Below are 6,356 nucleotides of genomic sequence, written 5' to 3'. Positions count from 1 at the left end.
CACTTAAACCAGTTTATGTGTAATGTCTGTTCCTCGCCCAAGACCCAAGGAATGTATGTTCCCTGGTGTCTACAAATCCCTGTAGGCCACATCTGCACCATTAACTTGGTGTGCTCCATAGCACCGTCTTTAAGCTTGGTTCATTGCTTCAAGTCAGCTGATTTCTAAATCGGATACAAAGATCCATATATACTTGTGCTAATTAGCATGGGTGTGTGCTAATTTGGTACTGTGCCTCTGCAGGGTATGGCTTTAGCTTCTCTACAGGAATACATCTTTGGAAAGTCTCTTTTGCTAGTTTCTTCATCACTACACAGAGCGAAGTCATTTTGCCATGGCCGCAATGATCAAGCCCATGGGAGGAAGTGAGGAAGACTGATTAGTTAATATTGAACAGTGCTTTGAAGATATCAAATGCTAAGGGAAAAAGGGGATAGTCATGGAAAAGGTGCTTGAAATGGAAAATGTCCCCATTACCATTGCTATTTTTTTTTCTTTTCTTTAAAAAAAAAAAAGTACATGAAAATGTTTCATCAAAGGTATCAGTGCTGCAAGGCTGGGAAAAGAGCAACTACAATGGAAAAGTGAAAGCCAAAACCTCCCTCTTCAGAAACAGACATATAGGAGAAAGGACAAAAATGCAAATCTTCAATCAGTCTCTCTCTGTCTTGCACGCTTTGGCCATTTATAGGAGTTTAAAGCAAAGTTAGTCACTGACGACAAGGAGGGGGGAGGCTTGTAAATCCATTTACTACTTTCCACACTAGAAGGAAAGCAGTGAGTTTACTGTGGAAATGCAGTAAGTGTGCAGATGAGATGTTCCACATCAGCAGTAAAGGACAAAAGTATCAGAGCAAACCTTTGAACAAATAGCAATTGTGTCAGCTCTAGGAGCCAGCAGTGCCAAACAGCTCGATGAAATAAGCCTCTTTCCATTGATCTGGATCCCAGCAGGCACATCTACATGAGGCATTTACTGATTAGCTCCGCAGTAAAGTCTGAGTGTCTATACATGTGGCCCTATTAAGCCACAGTAAACTAATAAACACTGCCATAGTAAACACAAGTACTATCCTACAGTAGTGTTATTACTGCACTGCAACACGCACGTAGATGCAGATGGGGCTGGCTGGAGCATGAGGGTGCTTCAATGTAGGGGCTGCCTGCTGGCTAGCCCCATACTGGAGCCACTCTCATGCCCCAACCAGCCCCTCCCCAGCACATTTTGCTGGGTTGGAGCAGTCCTGGGCTGGCAGACTGACCTGGCCCAACTCAACATGCTGCAGTCCCAGGTGCACATGCAAATAGTGCACGTGAGGGCAATAAAATCCGGCACAACCCCAGAGTTTATTTAGCCGTGCTAACTGCAAGTGTAGATGTGCCCACTAGTGTGCCCCAAAGGCCAGGAAATACCTATCTGGCACCTCCCATTCTGTTTGCTGTCCCATTGCATTGCCAAGGAAGATCTTGGCATCTCCTGTACTTAAACATTTGCTCTGCACGTGGGGATGGAAAGCTATCTCAAAAGATTGCATAGAGTCTTATTCCCTGCTGCCTCATATGATTAAACTCCTGGGGGCAGACCCTCAGCTGGTGTGAACTGTCAGAGCTTGTGTGACTTGCACTGTCTTCTCAACAGTGTGTGAAAATCATTCAGTTCCTCCTTTCTAGCATAGAGCTGGAAGCATTTCAAGAAAAAGGCCCTCTATCTCTGAGGGAGCAACGTTTTCTTCCTGACATCTTTGTCCCGGGGTCCTTCTCCTACACATATTTTGAGTGATAGAGGGAACAGAGATGTTGGACAGGACTGAAGAGGAGTTTGATGGAAGTCTGAGTAACCGGCTAGCCCCAGAAGAGGAAGTGTCATAAGGAGAAGTTGATCCTCTTCAGCTCTGCCTTTCCTGGGATCAAGCTTATGAAAGGATCTTTATGATCATAGGAGGTTATAATAAGGCACGATTCTCAAGAGCCTTTCATGAACTTGACACCAGGAAACCTGGATATAAACAAGTCTCCTTCATTTTATTGGTAAGTTATCCTTTCTTTATACAATCCTACTTTATACAGATCAGGGTTTCTGGGTTGTTAACCCATTTTAGATGTTTGTGTTTTTATGCAAGAAAATTATATTATACTGTAAGTTGTTTATAGTAGCCAGTTTTACAATAATTTCAAAGTCAAGTAGTCCTTAAATACATTAAGTCATGAAGAGTCAAATAATATTAGTACAAGAAATACAGACAGTAATAGGCTGCATATGTGTGTCTGCCTCACCTTCATTTACACTACGGCTCTTTTACAGCACTCTGGCAATGCAAAAAAAAAGACTTAAAGTGAGAGTAAATTGCTGTTATACCCACTTTAAGGACACTTTATCATGCCAGAACAGCTTAAGGGAGTCTTCATATGTATAAATATATTTAATCATACTTCCTATCTGTGGACTTGCCTTGATTAAATAAAATGCTTCAATAGACTAAGGCAAGTGTGCCCAACCTTTTTGCCCTGTGGGTGGTGTGTGTTATGTTCCACGGATTGCTGTGTTGTCATCTAACCGGAGGCACAACAGGCTCAAATCTTCAGAAACAAGCTGTGTCATAACTGGGACTGAACTTTTTGCTCAATCAGAGTGGGATTTTTTTCCCCTCTATGTGTGGCATACATCCTGAACTTTGATAAATGAGTCTCACTAATCATTATGGTAAGCCAACTTTGGCTAATACTCATTATGCAGAACCCTCCAGGAAATCATCTGACTTGGGGAAACCTGAAGCCTTCAAAAAGGGAAAAATAAAATCATGATAACATGTTTTTCTAAGGAAATTAACTTAAAATATTTCCAAGATTTTTAGCATGCTTTCAATCAGAAATGACTAAAGTAGGATTTTTTTTTAAATTTTATTTTCCTGTGCAGCCGTGTCATTAAAGCTATTATTTTATGGAAAAAGTATAAAGATCAAAACACATGTAAAAGCTGCCAAAAAATTCTCTCTTCCAGAGCATGGACAACATTTTCAAAAGCACCTAAGTCAATTAGGAGGTTAAGTCCATTTGTGGAAAAAACAACATTAGGCTTGGATTCCAAGTCATGCAGTTTAGGACATTTTTCCCCTCTCTAAGGTTCCTGTGTTTCTTATCTTTGCTTCCTTAAGAATCCTTATCTGGGATTAAAATTTACCAAACAGCAAAGCACTTATACGCCCTATGAAGCATTTGAAGGACCTTGCTCAATTGTGGTGGTTGTTATAGTTTCACAAAACCATTCTTAGGTCTCTGTTCAGCACAACTCTGAAGGCTGTGCTTAAATCTTGTTGACTTCCATGGAACTTGATTGCATACTTAAAAGTTCAACACATGTTTAGATTGCTTTGTTAACCTGGGGACTAAAAAATTAATGTTAAACTGTGGAATGGTAACAAGAAATCTATATATAGTCACTCCTGCTCCCCGTGCCTCTTTCAAATGATTTTGTTACATCATTGCTAACTTTGGCTGAGATCATTCTTTGTACTACTTTTTAATTAATTTCATATGCATCTGTACCCCTGTCATGGGCTGCAGGTGGAAGGAAAAGTCCCCACGTGCACGTCATAAAGCAAAAGCCATGCAGTGAAAGCACGCCTGTGTTCACAAAGGGAACATCAGTCTAATTTTAACACCCTGGAAGAACAATAATCTTGAGGTTGCTTTTTCCACCTCTGTAGAAGGCCATGAGTTTTGCTTAACAGTCTTTTCTTAGGACCTCTAGGGATGAATGCATCATTCCTAAAAACAGAAAATGCTATATGTTTTTTATTGGAGGACAAAGGTGAAATATTATTTCGTTCATAATAATATCACCTGACTCTTATTCACAGATCTTAATGCACTCCACAAACCTTAGCCTTAAGCCTACAGATTTTATTTTAAAGGATACCCCTGAGAAGAGAGAGAACACAAACTCAGTTCTGTTTCTGGAGATGGGGGAGACGGGCCCTCTGTTAAAAAGCCTCTCAGATTATGGATAGATGAAAAATATACCCTGTTTTAATAATCAATTTACTGGTACACAAAAAGCAGCTGATGGACCACACAAACCCCTACGCCAGGGTAAACTGTCTGATATGGTTGGGAACTGTCCCTGAAAGAATCAGGGGGAAAACTCTGCTAATATAAGTTACGATGGTTTTGGTTTTGTTTGTCTGCGTGCGCCATGGGGACACTGTATTAAAGATAATTAGACTGGGGCAAGATGCAGTAACAAGCACCTACAGTGTGAGGTACTGCAAAAAAGAGGACCATCCATCCATTCCTCATCCAGGTGTGACTTGCATCGGTGTACAAGCCCCAGGCATCAATTACACCAAGGTCTGTGCTTCTCCATGAGTTCCGAATATTAGTTTCTAAGCTGAGCAATGCATTTGCCTGTTTCATGAGAGTCCATTTGTTATTTCATAGTGAGGTTAGAACCTGACTTAACTGTCACAGTCAAGGGCTGATTTTTACTTTCAGGATTGCTGAACAAATTGTCTGTGGGTGTTTCTTCTAACTGGTTGAGTTGCGGAGATCTTGCATCAATTCTCAGGGTTCTGGCAAGGGAGGGAAGGGGAGAGGACAGGGGCTGGTAATTTTTTCCCCTCATTTTGATTTATTTCTTTGGCAAATAGAGACTACTGGAAAATAAGTGACATTTAAAAATAGAGTTCAAAAGAGAGAATATTAAAAGAAAAAACCCATGTATGTATGCAGGCTTACATATGTGGCTTATTACAGATCTCACAGCTAATAAGGAGGAGGAAAGAAATGATGTATAAACTACAAAGAGCAACCATTCATGCCAGAACTAAGTCAATTATCCATGTAATAAACCTTCATGGCTGCTGACTGCAGAGATAAGATCACAGTCTGTATAATAAAGTGACAGGAAACTTTGTAACTCAAGTAAAGCATCAGGAAAGCATGTGAAGGAACCCAGCATGCTTTCCATTTACCCTAAGCATGTGCTGAAACCTGACAGAGGGCCCTGGGTGGGTGATGGCTTATCCAGCCACAGATACAGCTTGTTTCAAAGGGCAACAAAGCGAGTAGGAGTTTTTCCACTGACGTCAGCGGATGTTGGATTAATGCTGGTAGGAGTGACACTGATGGCTTCTCTGTGCTCCCCCACTGTCTCAGAGTTGAGTACAGGCAAGAGCTGGGGTTTTGGGCAGAACTCAGCAGGGAGCTGGGCACTTAAATGGACTGAGGCTCCCTATGAGTCGCACAAGAGAGAACTACCAAAGACTCTGCCCTCTGAGAAGAACATGGATCAAGCAAGCTGAAGTTCCTTGGCCATCTAAAGGCTTATCTCCATGGGATAACTTGGGCAATGGGCCACTGAAAGAGTGGTAACACAGAGGTCTCCTCTGAGGGGTGGGTCTGAAACTCCACCCTGCTCTAGGATTTCCTGTGGGCTGCAGGGAGGCACCTCTTCTGCTTGGGATGTCCTCTGCTGACATTAGGCCCTTAAACCCTCTGTTTCAAGACCCAAGAAGGGGTCAGTCCTTTCGGGCATGCCAGGAAGCAGAACTTCAGATGCAGGGAGAACTTTAATGTTGAAAATGGTGGTACTTATGGACCTTGGGTATATCCAGGATGAGGTAGAGAATCTGAGGATCTATATTTTGGGCAGAGGTACCTACAGAGGCAAGCAGAAACCTAATGCCCAGCTAGATTCCTTGTGGATTTGGTACTTGGCCTGTTCCGTGCTTCAATTCCTCATTTGTAAAATAGGGATAATGGTACTCTACCAACCAAGGGAGTTGCAGGGAGATTATGAGGGTATAGGTTGTAGCCGTGCTGGTCTAAGGACACAGGCAGACAAGATTGTTTGGGTGAATCTGGTATCTTTTATTAGACCAACTAAATAGTTGGAGGCACTCAGGTAATAGGATTCTTATAAGTATGTTAGATGGATCATGTATTAGGCCTGCACGAAGCGGCTAGTATTCGCTTCATATTTGGACGATTTGGGGGACAGTGATTCGATTCAGTCATTCGAATCACTGTCCTGATTTGAATCCACCAAATCTGATTTGGAGATTCAGCTGCTGCCAGGCCCATTCTCAACCCACTCTCCCAGCCTGGCAATGACTGCCTTGCCCACCCTTGCTCCCAGCTCTTTGGGGAAAAAAAAGCCACAGCTCACTGGGTACTGCCAGGTGGGGGAGTAATCCCTGCTGCCCCACACTGCATGGGGGGCTCTGCCACGAGCCCCCAACCCCCCCTCACTCCCATAGGTGGCCTGCCTGGGCCAGCTCCAGCCCTTTAAGAAGAAAAAAAAACCCCACTCACTGCTCCTGCGGGGGGCGATCCCCACTGCCCCCCCTTGCCCCACA

Source organism: Alligator sinensis, unplaced genomic scaffold, assembly GCF_000455745.1.
Source record: "Alligator sinensis unplaced genomic scaffold, ASM45574v1 scaffold457_1, whole genome shotgun sequence".
Classification (NCBI taxonomy): Eukaryota; Metazoa; Chordata; order Crocodylia; family Alligatoridae; genus Alligator; species Alligator sinensis.
Note: the sequence above shows the minus strand (reverse complement) of the source record.